The sequence below is a fragment of the Camelus dromedarius genome, chromosome 11, assembly GCF_036321535.1.
Source record: "Camelus dromedarius isolate mCamDro1 chromosome 11, mCamDro1.pat, whole genome shotgun sequence".
Taxonomy (NCBI): Eukaryota; Metazoa; Chordata; class Mammalia; order Artiodactyla; family Camelidae; genus Camelus; species Camelus dromedarius.
In genome coordinates, this window is record NC_087446.1 from 22,259,918 (window position 1) to 22,282,464 (window position 22,547).

Below are 22,547 nucleotides of genomic sequence, written 5' to 3' on the forward strand. Positions count from 1 at the left end.
ACTCCGTTTCAATTTATGTATAAAAGGGGTTTTCCATCCTCCCCTCCTTGCCACTTCAGCAGTCCTCAACTTACTTTTATAAATTAATGCATATATATGACACTAAATTTGATACCTTTTAATATTAACAAAGCTGATTCAGATAGTAATGTTACTGGGGAGGGTAACAGCTCAGTGGTAGTGTGTGCTTAGCATGCACAAGGTCCTGGGTTCAATCCCTAGTACCTCCATTAAAGAAATTAGTAAATAAACCTAATTACCCCCCCAATAAATAAAAAAAAATTTTAATTAAAAAAATAGTAATGTTACATGACAGCAATTGCTTTTACTTGATAGTAAAATGAGGAACTTCAATATGGTGACATTTAAGGGTGCCAAGATTTTACCACTGCCATTATTGCTTCGATAGTTTCTATTAAAGCAGTGTTTCCCAAAGGTACAGAACACATTCCCAAAATGTATTCCACAGACATTAGTATGTCTAGATGTTCCTTAGAAAAAATTAAGTAGTCAGATAGTGTGGGAGAGGGAAATATGCTAATAGGCATATGTGAATAAATATGTTAATAGACATATTGCCCGTTAAAGACTCTGAAAGCCTTTTTGTATTTAAAACCCTACTTAGTAGATTTATCATGGAACCCTTTTTTCAAGTTGAACCTTTTATCATACAGAAAAACAAATATTCTGCTGAATGAACTCTGAGGAACTTTATAATATACCAAACTGAGCCGGGAGAAACAGTGGACACCACAGACGTTCTAGAAATATACCTGAGTGAAGAAGACACTGATTTTTACCTGGTAGACCAATGGGTTAGAGCTAGAACATCTGATCCATTACAAATCTAGTAATTTCTTTCTTTCTTCAGTCATCATTCTGTTTTAAACATTGAGAATTTGATAAAACTGAATGTACTTCATTGCTTTCCTCTGTTGTGGGTGAACAGGATAGGAGGAAAGTTCCAGGAACTCAGGACGGAGATACCGCCAAAGTCAACATTTTGGAAGGAAAAAAAAGTTGTTATTTACCTCAAGACTAGAGCTACCCTAAAGACAGCCGTTTGTTTGAAATGGTCCAAAACCAAAGTGAGCTGTAAAGTTGATAATGTTATAATGGAATGAGGATGTGTTTACAGTCTCTGGAATACAGGTAGAACAAAACAACTTTGTTTTCGTGCTCACTAAATTTCAGCCATAATTTTGAAAGAGGAATTTCACTTTATTAATTTGTGATCAGATGCAAATTATCTTTTAATTGCTTTTAATTCCTGAAATAGAAATAGCATTTGATCATTGTAATATTTAACATCTTTTCCTGACTTACATGTGGTAAAAGCTGCTACTTAGGTCCTCCAATGAGTGATCAATCCATCAGAGGAAGTAGTGATGATGTTGTTTGAGGTTTTTCCTTTGCCTAGAATGCTCTCACTCTCCCTTTGAGCAGCTTGAGTCACAAAAGGTTTTTTTTTTTTTTTAAAAAAAAATTATCTTACGAATTTGTTGTTGTTAGAAACTATTTCAAACTTATAGAGAAAGAGACAATAGTGTGACAGATACTCATGTATTTAAACTCAAATAAAACAAAGGCTAAAATTTTGTGGCATTTAATTAGATTTTTAAGAAATTAATTTGTTAATAAACTCTTTCTTTTGAAATGGTTTTAGATATAGAATTATTGCAAAGTTAGTAGAGAGAGTTCCAGTATGCCCTACCCCCAGTTTCCTCTATTATTCACGTTATACATTAGTATGGTACGTTTGTCACGATGAGTGAGCCAATATTGACCTATTATTATTAAGTAAAATCCATATTTTATTCGGGTTTCTTCAGTTTTTTCTGTTGTCCTTCTGTGGTTTCCAGATCCCACCTAAGACATCACATTTCTTTGAGTTGCCTTTTCTTCTTAGGGTCCTCTGGGTTTTGACAATTTCTCAGGTCGGCCTTGTTTCTGATGACCTTGAGAGTTTTGAGGAGTACTGGTCATGTATTCTATAGAATATTCCTCAGTTGGCATTTGGCAGTCCTTTGTCATGATTAGACTAGGGTTATGTGTTCTGGGGAGGACCACAGAGCTAAAATGTCCTTATTCCATCACATCAAAGTTACATGCTATCATTATGACATATCACTGGTTAACTTTGATAATCCGGCTTGAGTTTGTTTTTGTAAAATTTCTCCTTTGTAAAACCTTTTTTCCCTCGCTTTCCATATTGTAGTCTTTGGAAGGAAGTCAGTAGATGTAATCCACACTTAAGGATGGGAAGTTATGTTCTCTCTCCTTGAGGACAGATTATCTACATAAATTTGGAATTTATGGGGGATTTGTCTCTTCTCCTGAGTTATTTATTCAAAATTATATGTATATTAGTGTGGACTCAGGGACATTTCATTTATGCATTAGGTTAAAACACAATACTGTTTTATTTCATTGCTTAAATTGGTTCTGTTGCCCAGGAGTTCTTTCATAAGCTTCTAAGTCTGTTTGACATCCCTCCCTCATTGTCACTATAACGTATTCCAGGCTCATCCTGTGTATTTGCTGCCCAAGATGTAGACATTTTCCAAGGCTCCCTTTGCTGAAGAATGGTTTGAAACCGAGACCTGTGTGTACTGATTGCTACTGGGTGCTGTTGCTTCTAGGATCTTCCAGATCACAGAACAGGGAGACATGTGTCTGTGTACTAACCAATGTATATATACACATCTAAAATATATATTCTGTATGTAACTGTCTATATATTTCACTAAACATCGGCTCATACTGATATCTTCAACTTTAATCCATTACCACATGGATCTTTCTAGCCTCCTCTCCTTGTTTATTCCATTCCAACAAAGAGAAACCTGGCTTCCACCATCTACCACACATTTTCTTAGGTTTTCAAATTCCAGTATTCATGTATAGTTTTAGAATTGTTAGCCTGTGCCCCCATGGAAAGAAATTTTATCAACTAGAGGGCTGTTCTTATATCTAATTTCTTTTGCCTTCTGTTTTACGACTTTGCCTTCTGTTTTACGACTCCACTTATTTCCAGACTTACGCAGATAAGCACCTCATTCCCTTACCCCATTCAGTGAGCTTGTTTTATATATTTGTATTATATTATGATGATTTTTGTCACATTCTGTCTTTAATTTTGGTATCCCCTGACCTCCTAAATGCCCCTCTTTATTTATAATAATTCTCCTTGCTCCCAAGTCTTCTTTGTCTGAAATTAATATTATCACTTTCTTTGAATTAGTGTTAGAATGGTTTATCTTTATTTACCTCTTTGCTTTACCGTCAGAGTCTTTATATTTAAAGTGGCTTTCTTGTAGACAACATATACTTGAATGTTTATTATTATTATTATTCACTCTGACAATCTCTTTTAATTGGTACCTTTAGACGATTTACATTTAGAGTGATTATTTGATGTATTTGAGTAATGTCAGCCAAGTTTATAACTGATTTCTATTTGTTGCCAGAGGCTTCTTTCTTCTCTTTTTAACATTTCCACCTAATTTTTTTATTGTACTAAAAAAAAAATAAAATTTACCATCATAGCCACTTCTAAATATACAGCACAGTAGTGTTAACTGTAGGCACATTGTGCAACGGATCTCCAGGATTTTTTTATCTTGCAAAACTGAAACTATACCCGGTGAGCTATAGCTCCCCTATCCTCCCTGCAGTCCCTGGCAACCACTGTTCTGCCTTCTGTTTCTGTTTCTAAGAGTTTGACTATTTACTTAGGATACCTCGTATCGACAGAAACACACAGCATTTGTCTTTTGTGACTGATTTGTTTCACTTAGTATAATGTCCCCAGGATTCATCTATGTTGTAGCGTATAATAGAATTTGCTTCTTTTTCAAAGGTGACTAGTATTCCATCGTATGTATTTACCACACTTTCCTTATTTGTTCATCCATGAATGGACATTTAAGTTCTTCTACCTCATAGCTACTGTGAATAATACTGCAGTGAATGCAGGTGCACAAATAGCACTTCAAGATCATGTTTTCAGTTTTGGATGTATACCCAGAAGTGAGATGGCTGGATCATGTGGTCATTCTATGTTTAATTTTTTGAGGAACTTCCATACTGTTTTCCATCACAGCTATACCATTTTACATTTGTACCTGCAGTGTACAAGGGTTCCAGTTTTTCCATATCCTCACCAACACTTGCTATTCTCCGGGGGGTGTTTGTTTGTTTGTTTGTTTGTTTTCTTGACAGTGGTCATCCCTAACCGATGTGAGGTAATTGTGAGGTGACAGACTTGCATTTCTGTAATTGTTAGTGATGTTTAGCACCTTTTCATGTGCTTGTTCGATGTTTGTACATCCTCTTTGGGGAAATCTCTATTCAAGTTATTTGCTTATTTTAAAAATCTGATTATTTATTTTTTGTTGATGACTTACAGTTCTTTATATATTCTTGATACCAACCCCTGTGAAATATGGTTTGCAGTTACAGTTGGCCCTTGAACAATTTGGGTTTGAACTGTGCAGGTCCTCTTATTTATGGGTATTTTTCAGTAATACGTACTGCAGCATTACATGGTTCATGGTTGGTTGAATCTGTGGCTTCAGGGTAACCTTGGCTACAGAGGAAAGACTATAAATTATTGGTCAGTTAACCCCTAAGTTGTTCAAGGGTCAGCAGTATTTTCTCCCATCTCATAGACTGCCTTTTCACTTGGTTAGTTCTTTCTTTTGTTGTACAGAGTTTTTAAGTTTGATGTAGTCCTATTTGTCTCCTTTTACTTTTGTTCTTTTGGTGTCATATCCAAGAAATTACTGTAGAAACTACTGTCATGAAGCTCTTCCCTTTTGTTTTCTTCTAGGAACTTTATCATTTCAGGTCGTATGTTTAGATCTTTAATCCATTTTGAGTTAATATTCGTATATGGTGTAAAGGTCCAACTTTATTGTTTTTTACATGGGTATTCCATTTTCCCAGCATCATTTGTTGAAGAGGCCATCCTTTCCCCACTGCATAGCCTGAGCAGTACACATAAGGGTTTACTTCTGAGCTCTCAAGTTTGTTCCACTGGTCTATAGGTCTGTTTTTTATGCCACTACCACACTCTTTTGATTATTATAGCTTTTTAAGATGTTTTAAAATCAGGAACTGTGAGGACTCTAGCTTTTTTTTTTTCTTCTTCCCCACAAAATGTTTTCAATTATTTGAGATTCTTTCAGATTTCATATGCATTTTAGGAAGTTTTTAAAATTATTTTTGCAAAAAAATGCCAGTTGGATTTTGCATTGAATCTGTAGATTGCATAGGGTAGTATGGACATTTTAACAGTATTAAGCCTTCCCATCCATGAACATAGAATGTCTTTTCATTTGTGTCTTCTTCAGTTTCTTTCAGCAATTTTTTTTAGTTTTCAATGTCCAAGGCCTTCTCCTCCTAGATTAAATTTATTCTAAGTATTTTTGATGCCATTATAATTGGGATTTATTTTTATTTCATTTTCAGATTATGTAGTGTTAGTATATAGAAAAATATCTGATTATTGTGTGTTAACTTTGTGTCTTACAGTTTAGTTGAATTAATTTGTTCTCACAGTTTTTTTTGTTGGAGTCTTTGGGTTTTCTACATATAAGATCATGTCATCGGAGAACAGATAATCTTACTTTTTTTTTTTTTTTCCCTCTCTGTTGGATGCCTTTTACATATTGTTTTTGCCTAATTGCTCTGGCAAGAACTTTTAGTACTATGTTGACTAAAAGTGGTGAGAGTGGGCATCCTTGTCTTGTTCCTGATTTTAGGGCCAAAGCTTTCAGTTTTTCACTGTTGAATGTGATGTTAACTATAGGTTTTTCATACCTGACCTCTGTTATTATTGACATAATTTCCTTCTATTGCTAGTTTTTGAGTGCTTTTATCTTGAAAGGATATTGAATTTTGTCATTTTTTTTTCCGTGTTAGTTGAGATGAGCATGTGAATTCCCTCAGTTTTTATTTGTCCAGAAAGTTTTTGTTTCTGTTTCATTTTCTAAGGATAATTTTGCTGGATATAAAATTCAAGTTTTGCAGGTTCTTTATACTCTCAATATTTTGAATGTTTTACTCTGCTGTCTTCTTGCTTGATGGTTTCTGATGAAAAGTCCAATATAATTCTTAACCTTTTTCCTCCACAGTTAAGTTTTCCCCCCTCTAACTTCAAGATTCTCTCTTTGCTCTGGGTTTTTTACAGTTTGGATATACTGTGCCTAGGCTTATTATTTGGGGAATTTATCTGGCTTAGTGTTCTCTGAGTTTTCTGAATATATGGTTTGTTGTCTGTTGTTAATTTTGGAAAGTTCTCCATCATTATTACTTTAATTATTTCTTCTGCATTTTTGTCTTTCTTCCCTTTCTGATAGTCCAGTTACTCATGTGTTACATATTTGGAACATTTCCCAATAGTTCTTAGATGTTCTGTACTTTTGTTCATTTTTCTCATTTCAGTTTGGGAAGTTTATATTGACCAATTTTCAAGCTCATTGATTCTTTCCTTGATCATGCTGAGTCTTCTGATAATCCCATCAAATGCATTCATTTCTGTTATGATATCTAGCATTTCCTTTTAATTCTTTCTTAGAATTTCTCTTCGCTTACATTACACATCTGTTCTTGCCTGTCATCTACTTTTTCCCTAGAATCCTTAACATATTAATCATGGTTATTTTAAGTTCCTTTTCTGACAGTTCCAACATCTGTTTCCTATCCCAGTGTCTCAGTCTGATTATGATGCTAGCGTTGTCTTTTTGGACTATATTTTTCTTTCCTTTTGTCATACCTTGTAATTTTTTGTTGAATGTTGGACATATTGAATTCATAATAGGAATTCAAGTGAAAAAGCCTCTAATAAGAGGATTTATGTTAATCTGGATGGGAGTCCAGCATTGTTTAGTGTTTATTGTAACTATTGGTGCTAAAGGCTTCAAATTTCTATAGTGTCCTTGTTTTTATCTCCTCTATTGATGTTAGGCTTTTCTTAATACTCTTTCTCAGTGAGACTCTATGTCTTGAAGCTGTTTCATGTGTACTTCGGTATTATCATACCGGAGCCCTGTTGTAGTGGTGTTGAGGTATGGTGGAGGGGGAATGTTCTGTAATGGTTCAGTTAAATCTCAGTCTTTGATTCAGCCTGTGTATCTGTCCCATGACCTTCACGAGTTTTTCTGCTTGTATCGCTGCTCCCCTCTCACCACCTGAGGTGAGACAGAAAGGCTAGAGGAGGGTGAAGTCAGACAGTTCCTTTTGGCAATAGCCCTGGGAAAAGGCTCTAGTAACGTCTTTCACCTGGGAGAGTAAGGTCTTTGTCATGGAGATGTCTCTGGGTATATTTTACAAGGATTACTCTTCCCTGCCCTCACCAGGAGGGGATCTTTTTTTTTTTTTTTTTTTGGTTCTTCACTATGAGAACTTGGTCCAGTTCCTGGAAGTAAAGACTGTGAAAGAGTGGGAGCCCCCCAAAGACTGTGGCCTTCAGGAGATTTTCAATGTCAAGCTAGTCCACACTGAGTCTCCAGCAAGTCATCAAAAGTCCACTGGGCCTACCAGTTTATGGCTCCATTGTCTTCTGCATCAGATTAGCAGATCTTGGCTGTGACCCGCTCTTGTCTATCTCTGTTTATCTCAATCTGTGTCTGAATATATTGGGAATTTCAGGTATTGATGGGATGCAGTATATATTTTAGTTTTCCCTTGGCTTAAAGCATAATGTTTTGTAAGCAGTAAGTGCTCAGTAGTTATTTTCTTAGTAATTCAAAGGTACAGAAACAGATATTTAGAAAAAATATTCGATGACATAACTTGCCTCCCTTCTCCATTAGCCCTCTTTCATCTTGGAGGGGATCATCAATGTGAACACTGGCTCTGGACTGCCTGGCTTGTTCTACCACTTACTGGCTCAGTGGTCTCGGTCACATTATTTAACTTCTCTCTGTCTCATTCTACTTGTGTTTATAATGAGGGCAAACATACTTCCCTCTTGAGAGGGTCCAGAAGTTAAGTGAGTCTCAGTGTAAAAGCATCCAGAACACTGTCTCATATGGATGTTGTAAGGACTGAGGAATTGTTAACCACTAGCAGTAAGAACAATATTAAGATTCTCATTCAGTAAGATCTTTAGGTCTTTATGTGACATGGAACATTGTTTATTATTTGGTCACAGCCTTTCTTGTTAAACTCCATCAGCCATTGTCCCTCACATTATTGATCTTCTGATGGCTCTTCAAGTGTGTTAAGACAGAATCTGTTCATTCTTTGTCTTTTCCAAGTATACTGCTGCCTTGGCCTAGAATGTCTTTTGCCTGTGTCTCTCCACTTAGCAGAGTGCCACCCACCCATCCAGTCTCATCTTTAATACTCTGGTTCATAAAATAGTGACTGATTCTTCCATGCAGCCTTAGTGCTTTCTTTTAGAGTTTGCACGTGAATATCTAAGATAGCTGCATACTAATATATTACTGTCGTTTGTTTCTCTAGGCAGTGAGAGTAGAGACCCTGTCTCTTCGTTGCCTTTACTAGCTTGGTGCTTAGCACGTATTTATTCAATAAATATTAATTGAATATGTATAAATGAAATGGCTTTGAATCAGAGATTGGCCCATTCACAGTGAAGTTCTTCTGTTGGGATATAGCACTGACATATCCCTACCCTTCCCCCTGACTTAACTCTTCTGTTACCTGTTTTCCCATGAACGTGACTCCATCAGTTTCTATTATTGTTAGTTATTTTCATGTCTTGTCTTCTGCACTAACCTGGGAGCTAGTCTAGATAATCAGCTTGGTCTTAATCATTTTTTAGATGACAAGGGAGTGTCTTGTACAGCAGTAACTATTTGTTGAACAGGCAAATTATTTCAGTGTTGCATGGTGAAAGGAGATGGTGAGAGAAAAGAACAATAAAAATTTGAAAGAATACATGGCAAAGAGGAAGTATAGTATACAAGTAACTAGAAAGGAAAATAGTTGATGTTTACAGTAGGTTCAAGCGAGTAAAAAATGTGAGAACATAGTTTTTTGTTTTATTCTGTTGGTTAAAAATGTCAAGTCCTTAGCATTAAAAAAGGATTGATGAGTGAATTTAAAGGGTCACATAGTTGGATAACAGCATTTTGGGAAAATTTCTCTCTCCTTTCTGTCTCAGTAAAAATGTTATGGTAATCCTACAAAGTTAGAAATCCTGATTGTTATTGAAAGGTAGAAATGAAAAAACACAAAATGGAATGTTTTTCTGTTTGGTAACATAATGGAATATGATCTTTTGACTATCTGTTTTGCTCTGATAGCCTTGGAATGTACTCTCAGTAGAGTGCGTAATATAAATCATTCATTTCAGAGGGAATTTGTAGAAATTCATGAACAGTGGTAGTGATGGTAATGAATTTGTGGTTCTGACATGTGTAATGGAATACAGATAATCCTTCATTTTTTTTTGTTACTAAGTATGATGTATGCCAGGCAGGAATAATATCTTTTATAGAGACTATCATAATATCTATACATTTTGCTTGAAGAGTCAGCCTGATGTATAAATTTGATGAGCTAGAGAGCAATATGAAATATTTTCTGTTGGAAGTGATTAGGTGGAATTTACACTGATGATGGTTACAGAATAACAAGCTTTTCTTTTCAGGGTTTTTGCTCTAGTTTTGCTGAACTTCATTTGTGATGATAGAAAGTATTAACTTTGAATTAATACAATGTTACTCAATTTGAAACAAATGTTAAAATAAGTACTGTACATTTAAGAAATCTTTATTTGGAACTCTGAGGAACTTTTCTTTTTTCGTAATGACATTGCAGATATCCAAATATTTGTGAAATGGATGGATTAGTTGTATTCTCGTAAGCCGCCCACATCTAAAATAGTCACTATCCCAGAAAGAATGAATATGTTCTTCTGTATAAAATCTTTCTAAAAGATAATACTATTTATTTTAAATGGCCCTTGTTTAGGCACTTAGCTCTGTCTCCTCATGCTTTCCTAACTTCATTGGATCATTAATCTAGTAAGTCTCGCAATCCTCAAAATGTCTTTTCTACTGTTTCTTGTTTATCCTTCAGTACAAAAGTCATCTGCCAAAAATAATGTCCTCTCTCGGCATTTTCTGTACTTCCTTTTATCGTCCCTCCGTTGCCTTATTTCATTATTATGCTTTTAAAAACAAAATAAAATATTAATATGGTAACCTTTTTTTTAATGGGGTTGGTACTGGGGATCGAACCCAGGACCTTGTGCATGCTAATCATGTGTTCTACCACTGAGCTATTTCCTTCCTCCCTTAATATGGTCATCTATACAGTCATTTACTTTGAGAAAGAAGTGGGAAGTATGGCAGATTTGAATCAAACTGTATTTTGATTAACCAAAGTTTTGCTTCCACGAAATACCCGGTATCAGTATATTGCAATAATGGGAGTCAGTTCTAATGTTTCTACTTTCTTCTTATTCTAAGATTGGTCACAGATTGATCTCTGTTAACTACTTTGGCCTGAGCTTGCCAAATCATGTCAGGATTTTGAAGCGAAAATGGACCTTTTGGAAAATACATATGTCTGAATAAGGGGAAATACATTCTTCCAAACTGTCACTGGTATTTATATGGGTTTTCCAGTTTGATCAAAAGTGCTCATGAGTACTTTTTACTGTAACTTCAGTTTCAAGCTTTGGTATTCTTGTTTTCTCTTTTCTTCACATCTTCTAAACTCAAAGGTGTATTTTGTCCATGATATTCTAAGACATTCTGGAACAAGAGACAGCTTGGTTGATGGCTGAATATTTTGGAGCAGAAAGCTCTTCATGTGGGTGTGTTACAGTAATGGTATTTAAAATACATGAATGGGGGTAGGGTATAGCTGAGTGCTAAAGAGCATACCCATGACCTACCTTTGGTAAATGGATTTAAATATAAAAGATCTAGTTAGGAATAGAACTAACTTTTTCTCTGCTCACAACGTATTGCTGTGGTATGCTTTTTAAAATATATTTTACTTAGTCCTTTTAAGATATTGCACAGTAGCAACTGCTGTTCCTATAAGACACAAACATCTTAGCAGCTAACATTCATTGAGCACCTGGTAAGGGAGGGTGTAGCTCAGTGGTAGCGTGTGTGCCTAGCATGCATGAGGTCCTGGGTTCAATTAAAAAATAAATAAATACACCTAATTACCTCCTCCCCCAAAAAATAAAATTTAAAAAAAAAACCGAAAGACTGTTGAGCACTTGTTGTATACCGTGCAGGCATGTGAGAGCTTTACATGTACTATCTCAGTTACAAACTTTATCAGGAGGCATCATCTTATCCCTGTAAAGTACTGAGTTTCTGAAGACGTTAAACAGCTTGCCCAAGTGGCCCAACTCTTTAGGGACTGTTCTTGAGGAGGTGAGGAAACTCAGATCTATCTGATCCCCAAGCCTGAATTCTTTCCTCTTTGCCATTGCTTCTCTTTTTATAACATATCTATGCTTATTTTAAAATTAAAATTGCTTTAAATGACTTAGTAATTTAATAGCTTCTCTTTCCCCTCAAGTCTTCAAAGAGCTATGTGTTTGTTTTTCATGGCATGACACCGTATCCCCCAATGGGCACATGGATTCCATTTGGAGATGTTGAGTAGGTCCTTATGTTTCTTCCAAAGTCCCTTCTGTATTTATCGCAGTCTTGCAAGAAGTGATGTCAAGTTGATTATACCACCCTCCTATATACCTCTCCGTGGCCTCGGTAAAAATGCGCTTGTGATTGGGAGTGTCAGCTCAGCCCCTCTTGATCTCACAGGTGAAGCTGCCAACGCAGGTGTCAATGAAACTGCAGAATGTGATGAAGACCGTTTGGGAGGCTGGTGTTTAATGAGTCCTATGCAGCCTTCATGGTGTATTTTTCCTCTCAAGGTCAAGAGGGTTTCAGATGTTGACAGTGATAATTTAGCCCTCGGCCACACTACTATTAAATTGTCTATCTAGAGGCAAAGGAGACTTTGCCTACGACTTCCTATTTTCCGTCTCCGTGTCACCTCTGTACTCAATTTTTTTTCCTATTAGTGACCCACATTTTCTTGTGATACTGTACATTTTCTCTTGCTGTGAGAGAGAGAGAGAGAGAGAGAGAGAGAGAGAGAGAGAAGAATCTTACTCTGTAATAATGCCAAAGCTCATGTGTGTGTACTTCTAGTGCACTGTACCTCTAGGACTTGGGAAGGATCCAATTCCACGATATGCTTGTCATACAAATTTATACATACAGACACGTTCTGCTGGTAACGCGCCAGCCTCTGACCATTTTCCCTGTGTGTGTGTGTGTGTGTGTGTGTGTGTGTGTATGTGTCTGTGTCTTCCCCATTTTTGCCTAGATTAAAGGTTCCTGTAATCTTCTATATACTACCTCTGGTCACTTCACACTCACTTCACACTCTAGAAATTAAAGTGTATGTTGCTTACTAAACAATGCCATTTTCAAAAGATCTTTCTTTCTTTGTAAGTCACAGAAATTTATTGTTCCCCAAAATTGGGTCAAGAATTGTTAGCCTCACAGAAAGTAGAAATTTGGTGACTTCAGTTGTTCAAAAAACTCATTTTCTCAGATAGATGTGTTTTGAGTTGGTGGGTCCAAGTTAACCTTGGTAAGCCACTGGTCCTTTTCATGGTGCTAAAATAAGGAAAATTTTCTCCATTCAGCTGAATTTCTAAATAATTTTCTTAACGTGGATCTTATAAAGAGAACTTTTGAGCCACCAAGCACTTGGACAGAGCCTTACAGTTAGTTGTCCTTATGCTTGGCCAACTCTTCCTCCATCTGTGAGCCAGCTGAAGCATGCCACCTCCTTTCCAGAGACCTCCACTGACTGACTCAGGCAGAAGAGATGCCTTGGTCTCTGTTTTCACCTTATGTCCTACGCACATGTCTAACAAGTGCTCATTTAAGTATGATCTTGCAATTGGAAAGGGCCTACTTTCAGAGTCACCATGATGCTATTCAGTCTATAAAGGTGGGAGTCATCTCATTTTATCTTCACCTGTCCAGTGTTTGACATCATGTGAGGCATATGATAGACACTCCCTAAATACATGCTGAGGAATGGGTGGATGGGTGGGTGCATGAGTGTGGACCTACTTCATAAAGCTTATCTTTACTTCATTATATTTTTCTTAATGTTTTAATTTTTTTCAATTTTATTTTGTATTGAAGTGTAGTTGATTTACAGTGTTAGTTTCAGGTGCACAGAAAAGTGATTTAGTTATACATATACATACATATATATTTTTTTCTCTTCAGATTCTTTTTCTTTATATGTTATTACAAGAAATTGAAGATAATTCCCTGTGCTATACAGTAGGTCCTTGTTTTTTTTTTTAATCTATCTTGTATATAGTAATATATATCTGTTAATCCCAAACTCTTAATTTATCCCTCCCCTGCCCTTTCCCCCTTGGTTAACCCTCAGTTTGTTTTCTGTGTCTGGAGTCTATTTTTGTTTTGTAAATAAGTTCATTTGTGTCATTTGTTTAGATTCCATATGTAAGTGATATGATATCTGCCTTTCTCTGTCTGCCTTACTTCATGTAGTATGATAATTTCTAGGTCCATCCATGTTGCTGCAATTGGCATTATTCACTCTTTTTTATGGCTGAGTAGTATTACATTATGTATATATACCACATCTTCTTTATCCAGTCATCTACTGATGGACACTTAAGTTGCTTCCATGTCTTGACTATTGTAAATAGTGCTGCTATGAACATTGGGGTGTATGTATGTTTTCGAATTATAGTTTTCTCCAGGTAAGTGCTCAGGAGTGGGATTGCTGGATCATATGATAAGTCTATTTTTAGTTCTACAAGGAGTCTCCATACTGTCCTCCATAGTAATTGCTATTTAATTTATTTTTTTGATGGAGGTATGAAGATTGAACCCAGGACCTCTCACATGCTAAGCACACATTCTACCTGTTTTAACTTCAACTTTGCCAAATCAAGCTTTTGCACCTTGGGCAAAGTACTTAACCTCTCTGTCCCTCAGTTTCTTATTTTGTAAAGTGGATAATAATATCTCAATTTGAGGATTTATTGTGATGTTACACAGAAAGTTCTTGGAATGGTGCCTGGTACAGTCAGCTGCTCTGTAATGTTTCTGTTCTTATCATATAACCTGTAAAGATAAAGTAGAATTGCAAGGTGCTCGGACAACAGACTTCTAGAAAAAAATCTATCTTTATTAGAGATTAATGGAAACTTAATTACGCTTGACAGAGGTCACATGGTCATCCTGTGCTGTGAAAGGACGTCTTTGTTCATGCTTTATTTGTTAGGAGTGTGGTGGGGGATAGAACACTGGTCACAGTAAGACCTCACTGACGCTGCTCGTGGAGCCTACTGGGTTCATCTGCTGGGACACTGCCGTGTCACGAAACCACTGTTGACTCGTCTGATTTAGATGAACACTTGTGAGAGGGGAGCAAGAATTAGGGTAGTTAGAGAATATTTGTCCCAACCAGGAAGAGAGTAACAGCTGGGGAGCTGTTACTTTTACCCTGGGACAGTGGATGTAGACAGAGGAGTTTCAGGGAAAACAGAATTACTTACTAAAATTATTTACAAAACCAAAAACATAGAATACACTTTAAATATGTATGTGGTCTGGTTGGTATGAGGCCCTTTCTAGGATATTCTCCCTTCGATAGACATCTTTACCTCAAAAGTATTTTCAGAAGATGCTAAATGGACCATTTATTCCAACTCCATTCCGTTTCATTTGTTAGTACATTCAACTATGGTTGAATTTAGGTCTCAGCTACTATTTCCAGTCTCAGGGTCAGCTGACTGAATCTGGGGGAGAAAGGCCAATTCCTCCTCCCTGTCATGAATTGGAAAGTGATGGAAGTGAAGGAGGATGCCATGAATTAAGAATTTAACTTTTCTTTAATCTGAATTTTTAACCAGTGATTATATCCGTGAATTGAATTCCATTTTTGAAGCAGAGACTCATAACCAGTAGAATTCAGCGAACCCAAGTCCTTTGGTTGACACCTGAGAAAAATGAAACCTATTCAAATTAGTGACTTTCCTTGGTGGTTCACCTCCATGGTATCAGAACCAGATTAGAACTCTGGTTTCTGTGATGGATTCCAGTGCTTTATTTGGTACCCTGGTTAAATCGTCAAAGAGTTTTGTGTCTAGTGGGGAGGGGAAATTGCTCAGTGGTAGAGCGCATGCTTAGCATGCACAAGGTCCTGTGTTCAATCTCCAGCACCTCCATTTAAAAAAAAATTGTGTCTAAATAAGTTAAATAACACTCTGTCCTTTACTGCAGAAGATTTCTACCAAAAAGAAAAAAGTCTAAAATTAGGGAATTATTTACATCTGGCTTTATTCTCCTGTGAGAGCATTTGGATTTGAGAGCCAGTGGCACCCTGCCAGTGACAAACGGGGAGGCGCAGAGACTGCCTTCCCATCATCCGCTACCTTTTACGGTGTCGGGATTTCTCGCTTCCTTTGTGACCCAGCTGCAAAGCAGCTGTTGTCGAGGCTCTTGCTTTTCCACTCTCACAGCGCAGCTCTCTTGACCATCCCCAAGGGATTTAAACTTCTGCAGCCAGCGTGTCAGCCCTGAGCTCCATGAGCCAAGGCCGGCTCTGTGGGGACCGATCAACATAGCCGCTTTCCTTTGCCGTTGCTAAACCGCTTGCGACGGAGGGGTCCAGTGAATTCTCATGGCAAACCGGAAGCGCCCACTGCACAAACACCCCAGCCGAACGGGTGGCGTCGTTGCTAACAGCTGAGGTTCAGGGGCTTTCCAATTGCACTCATTCCCTAAGTGGAGATCCCAGGGACCACTTTATCCATCTAAAGCAAAGTTCCCTATTGGAAGCTATTTTCTGTGAACTTGTGGTGCCATCTTATGGACCACAGAATGCTGATAAAAACTGTGGTTTCTATTTTTTCCCCCTTGTATAGAGCAGCTGTTGACAGTGACGACAGGGTTGACATTCAGGGTATCACTCAGGCCTCCAGATGTAGTCAGATTTACCCACTGAAACTTACGTCCTCTGTCATTAAGGCAACAGGACTTCCCAGTGAAAGTATGCATTTCTGAAGAGTGTTTTGAGTGTTTGCTTTTCCAAGATACTTAATATTTTCATGCATTTATGACCACCTACTATGCATCTGGCCCTTGGCTAAGTGTTGACTAAACAAGTCCAAAGTGGTTTACTATTAGACAGGAAGATAACAAATGGTAATTAGCCTGCATATGGGAAGTGTCACAACAAAAGCGGGAATGAAGTGCTGTTAGAGCACCAAGAGGAGCTGACTCAGGGTAAAGAACTCTGGACTGCTTTAGTTTGGCCATGGCCATAATTGGAGAGTTAACGAAGAATTCTAGAAATAGAGTTTTGGGGGGTATTTTCTCTTTTAATGGTCAGTTAAACTAGGGAAAAAAAAAAAAACTCAAGTCATTAATTTTTATGCCCAGTTGTTATTTATGTTTTGATTTTCTGTGTTCTTTTTCGAAGCACTCACTCTGTCTCATCCCCATCTGCTGACACCGTCACTCCCCGTCTCCTTCAGAGCCAGATGTGTTGACTGAGGGTATCTATTTCCTCACTCCTCTCTCCAAACTTCCCCTCAGTCCTTCAGGTTTCAGGACCTATTTGGCCGTAGAAATACACCTGACTGAACCTGCCAGTGATCTCTGTGTCACTAAATCCACTGGGTGTTTTTCAGCAATTGACATAATTGACTACTTATAGCTTCTTGAAAATATTGTTTTACTATACCTTAGCTGTCTTGATTCAGCCTGATTAGTAAACCACACCTTTGGTTTAGTTTACTTAGCTCAGATGTCTCAAATGTACCTCAGTCTCTACAAGTCTCAAAACTGAGCTCATAAGCTCTCTCCTTAACCTGATCTTTTTCTATTATTTACCAGCCTTGTCTCAGTTTCAGAATCAGAAACCTGAGGTCATCTTTGCAACCTTCGCCTCCCTCCCCACGCCCCCTCCCTCTCCCATCCATCATGTAACCCTATCTGGATTACCCAAGTATGCCTCCTGTTGGTCCCCTAATCGTCATCTTCATTATCAACCCCATCACTCTCTTTTAAAAGTCTGGATTAATCTGCCTACATCCCTTCCATTCCCATCACAATCTCTGTCACACTGCCCTCAGAGTGATATTTACAGAACAGACCAGGACAGAGTCCTTGCTGTAACCCATTAGCCAGACTGTTCTTTTCACATGATCTGTCTCTACTCCTCCTCTCTGCCTCCGGCATCCTGGGCTCAATGCAGTGTTTTTGGGTTCTTGCCACATAGATTTTACCTTTGCTGTGTCTCTACTGTGAATACTTTGGTCTCCTCTTCACTAGTTAATCATACTCAGCTTTCAGATTTCTAGAGCAAGCAGCAATTCCTTTGGAAACGTTTCCTGATTTCTTCAACTAGATTTGAGGTGAAATTCACAGTCTTTGTTTTTGTCATCCTCATAACAGCTACAATTTTGGACGCTTCACAAGGGCAAGGGTCATGTCCTTATTCACCATTTTCATCCTAGTGCTTGACCCAGTGCCCAATAAATATTTGTTGAATTAAGGAAATCAATGAATAAACTTAATGAATTGCTGAAAGTTTATTGTTTTAATTTCAAGCAGACATATTTTTTCTGTTGGTCTGTGAGTCAAAGGTAAATTATATGTATTATTCTAAAGTCTGAAAATAGCCAATTTTGATTTAAAAATGGTTTGCATAATTTTCAGATAAAATTTTAGTATGTATTTATCTACAATTTAATTATAAATTTGATTCAAACACAGTTTCTCCTTACTTCACCACGACTTCCTCAGACATATCTGAATATCGTTCTCATCAGCTGATATTATGGATGGAGAAGTGTTTTGCTAAGATGTTGGCTTTAACTTGACTTAGAGTTTAGTATAGCAGTACAATGTAACAGCCTAAGCAGTTTGCCCAGATGGAGCCTAAGCTGTGGTTGTATCCTTTCAAATTAATTATCTCCCACTAAAATGTTATTACACTATGTGTGGATGACCTCTTTAATCTTGAAGGGAAAATATACAAGTGAGCAGATGTAGAAAGGAGATGAAAACTTGTTATATAAAAGGAAATCTGAATGAGCTGAACACCTTCAGTTATGTCACATTTTAGAAATTGCTATTTGTATTTACACCTTGAAATCTAACTTGAAATCATAATGTCAAAGCTGTGTAGAAAGCAACATATAATTTAATTTTTTTATTAATCAGATATTTTAAATATTTATGAATGGCAAGTTACTTATTTTAAATAATTATTTAAAATCCTTCTTTTCCCCTTTTATTGAAACATGATTGACATACAAGAGGTTTTTGTTTTTGTTTTTGCCCATTTTTGCTTTCTTCTTTGCATTCTTGCAAGCTGTCTTTTACTTTCTTCTCAGGCAGGGTACCAGACATCGGGTGTTCCTCTTTCTTGCCAGTGCTTGGTCTGTGGCCTCCTCCCCAGCCGGTCCTTCTTCATTAGGCCTCCATATTCTCATGCCCCAGCATCCTGGTCAAACAGAACTTGATTACTCCACTACACACCAGTCTTCCCACCAACACTCACTTCAATGACATCTCTCCCATGTGAATAAATGATTCCTGCATTCACCTGGAGCCACAAGCCAAAGCTGTGGGGTCATCTTTGACTCCTGTTTTTAGGTTATACCCCTACCCAATCCATTAGTCACCTATCTGCAAGATACTCCAAATCTAACCACATCTCACTGTTTCCACTGCTTTCACCCTAACCTTAGCCGTGGAATATTAATAACCTCCTAAGTGGTCTCCCTATTGTCTCTTCTGTGTCCCCTCCAGTCAGTTTTCCATCCAACAACTATAGTGTATTCTGGTAAAAATATAAGTGAGATCATATTGTACCTCTACTTAAAAGCCTCCACGGTGTTCCTTCCTAGTCAAAAGAAATTCCAGGGCTTGTCTCAGCAGCACATATACCAAAATTGAAATGACACAGAGAGGATTAGCATGGCCTCCATGCAAGGATGCCACACACTCGAGAATTGTTCCATATTTTGTGCAGTTCCCAGAGGCTGTTCGATGCTTTGCTGGTTAACACCGAGGAAATGCTATGAATCAAAGCAACATGTGGCATCTAGTCCTGAAACTGTGAATTTTACTACCAAAAAAGAAAAATTAATTCCAAATACCTTCCAGTGCCTTGTATGTCCTACACAGTCTGGTCCCTATCTCTCACCCTCATTTCCTGTGATTCTTTGTGGCATTTACTCTGCTGCCGCCATATTGGTTTTCTTGGTAAGCCCTGACATTCCAGACATGCCAGACCTTTGCGTGGTTCACTCACTCCCTTTACTTAGGTCACTTCTCAGGTGTCATCAAAGGCCTTTCTTAACCACTTTATCAGAAAACACCCCACCCACAATGTGTATTACTCTTTCCTATGTTATTAGCCTGTGTTATTTTTTTTTTTTTTTTAACCAAACTGCTTTAGGCTGAGAGTTTCCCCTGCTGGTGTGTGAACTATCACTCCACCAGTAGAGTGGACTGCAGGACAGCAGGAACTTTGTCATCATTACCAAGACCTGGAACACAGCCTGTTCCATAGCAGGCGCTCAAGACATTTCTGTGGAGTGAAATGTCACATCTCTAAAGCATTCCCTTTCCCTTCTCAGGAGACTCAGTTATTCTGTGTTCTCAAGACACCTAGATGACACTCACACAGCACTATTTTTTAAGAGTCCCCTCTAGATGTGTCCTTCCCTCAGTCACAGTCTCGAAACACCAAAGGCCCAACCCGCTCATTCACCTTTGAAACCCCAGAGTAAGATGAGCCAGTGATACAGGTATTCCTTCAGCTTTTTTTTTAGAAAGAATTATCATTAGGGTATAAAGTATAATTTACAACCTACTTGCTTCATTTAGCAATGAATAATGAAAATCTCTTGTGGTTTAAATAATTTCTACAAAGTTGTTTTAATAGATACATAATATTTCATTGAAATTACATTTGATTAATCAAGCCTGTGCTAGTGGACACTGAATCTGTATAAACAACACTGCAATGAAAATAAATAGCCATCTCTTGGTATTTATAGATATTTCCTTAGGGCAAATGCCTGGAAATAGAATTGTTTGGCCCAAGTGTATCTTTGACTTAAAGGCTTTGATCCATATCAGATTGCTCCCAGGAAGGTCTTGTCTTTTACTGTATTTTAGCCATGTATTATCTGAGTGTCTGTTTTTATGAACCCTCAGGAATATTGAGTTCTGTCATTTGGGGACAATTTCACTGATAGATGAATAATAGCATCTCAATGTATTAATTTACATTTTAGGTGAACTGAATATTGAGTTAAGTTTAACATGTTTTTAATGGGGATATCGGGCTCTATTTTTCGGTATTTGCAAACTGCTTATTTGTGCCCGCTGCTCGTGAAGCGTGTCTGATGTTTGAGCCAGGACCCCAGCTGCATGTGGATGACCCACTTTAACTTCTTTGACTGAAGTTTGGTCTATTGCAGCTTTTCATCCCACTTGGTCAGCCATTTAATTTCAGCCAGTTTTGTGACCTCCTCTCCTTCCAAGTGTTCACCTAAATCTGGGAGTCTTAATGGTGCTCAGAAAGCTATGAAGGAGGTTGACTTGGTCATCATGGCCTAAGCTGATACCTCTACCTTGAAATCTGATGGTTCCGCAGTAGGACCTGGGATGGGATGCTTTTCAGAGAAGCTTTGTTCAGGTTGGGAGTTCTGGTTCTGGGATCCAGCCTTGCCCTAGGTACACTCCAGAGCCATCCCTCCCAGTTGAGGTCTCAACAGCTTCTCTGGATGCTGCTCCTGAACACACTGAGGGCACGCCTTGTCGCCACCACCTGCCCTCTGTGTCATTGGACACACATTTTCATTGAGCTTAAGCTTATGACAATAACCTTCAGGTATCTCTCAGGCAGCTTCTGCTTTGGGACAATTAGGAAAACAGATAACAAAAGGCCTGACATGTATAGAAAGTGAAACTTGGACAATTCAGGGAGGAAACACACAAGCTATTATCAGTACACGGTTTACCCACATTTATTTCTGTATCTGGTAGCCTTATTCCATTTTATTTTAAAGATTTCCGCAAGAAATATTATCTGTCCCTAAAAAAAAAAAATGAGTATCATGGTCAAATTTTAGGTCTCTAATAATTTGATGGAAAATGTTTCAGTAGTTTGGAGATAACAATATTTCATTATGAAAGTTACCACTGCCCGTCCCTTCACTTTGCCTCTAATGGTTAACTCCGGCTGATTATATATAATGACTTGGAGGGACTTTAGAACTAAATGCTTTGATGTAAATCATCTTGGTTTGTAAGAATTAATTCTACTGTTAGATTTTTTTAATGATATTTTTCTTGTGAGGAAGAAACACTTTTATATCCTGAAGACACATTGCATATAAAGACTGATGTTAAGATAGACTATCAAATAATGCTTTCTCTATTTGTAAATGTTGGGGTTCACAAATTAATTTTTCAAGACTGTTTCACTACTTTTTCATTTATACTCATTTGACTATAAGACAGGTTTAAACAGCACATTTACCAAACTACACATAAGTTTTTGGACCCATTTTATCAACTGCTTCCCTTTCTTATCTGTTGGCTACATAGTTGAAGATGTGATTGTCACTGGTTGTGAAAAATGACTGACATTCACAATTGCCAGACAGTCCTCTAAAGTAAACACTGAATGTATGGAAGTGGCTGCTGGACACACAGTCACAGAAGAAGACTCTTCTACAATTTACCTTAAAGCAGCTTCTAAATGTGAGTGGGGCCACCTAAGGGCAGTGCTGTGGTTTGTTCTTCGTATTAGTCTCATTGGTGTCCCTGCCAGTGCTGGAGGCCCAGGTGGTCCCTCGTTACGATGTCACTATTTGGTTGAGAATCAGGCTACTTCCAAGATCTTTTTATAGATCTGTAGACCTTAGTTCATGTGCCAGTTTCCAGAGGTAAAAAGGAGAAGTTACTGCTGTGTTCACAGCTCTGCAGTTTACTGAAAACATGCAAACTAGATAACTAAGGAGTAACTTTATTCTATTAAGTTATATATAAGAAAACAGCAGTAGCTCGTTTACTTGTTGACTGGTAATTATATTTACAGCATGCTCGGATGGCTTTAGGAGAAAAGTAGTATCTTACAGGAGTGAGTAGTCTAGTTTATAAGACAAGATGGATTCAGTAATTACACCGTATGTGTGTGTATATTCATAATTCAGCGTAACAGTGCAAAGTTGCGCTGTTTTCAGGTTCATTCAGTAAAATAGCAGTTCTGAGCTATGGCATCAAAACACACTGGGAGGGGTGGTTGATACAATGAGTAATTTATTACTAAAAATAAGTACAAAATTTGGTGTATGGTTTACTTTTTAAAAGACAACAGTTCAATCTGAAACCATTAATAGTATAATTCTCTCTTGTTTAATATTCCTGAGTGCTTTGTCAAGTAAGAGTTCCAGGAGTATTTGGGGGGAGGGGATATGTGTATATAAATAAATGTATATA

General features: G+C 37.6%; 1 protein-coding gene and 1 non-coding gene across 3 annotated transcripts in view; both read left to right on the forward strand.

Annotated features, from left to right (window-relative positions):
• The window catches only part of TMTC2 (transmembrane O-mannosyltransferase targeting cadherins 2), a 470,409-nt gene that overhangs the window by 370,829 nt on the left and 77,033 nt on the right, over window positions 1-22,547 (forward strand). The window lies entirely within an intron of this gene.
• LOC116156625 (U6 spliceosomal RNA) lies at window positions 18,953-19,057 on the forward strand. Its single transcript, XR_004140470.1, has one exon. It is a non-coding gene; the product is annotated as a U6 spliceosomal RNA (small nuclear RNA).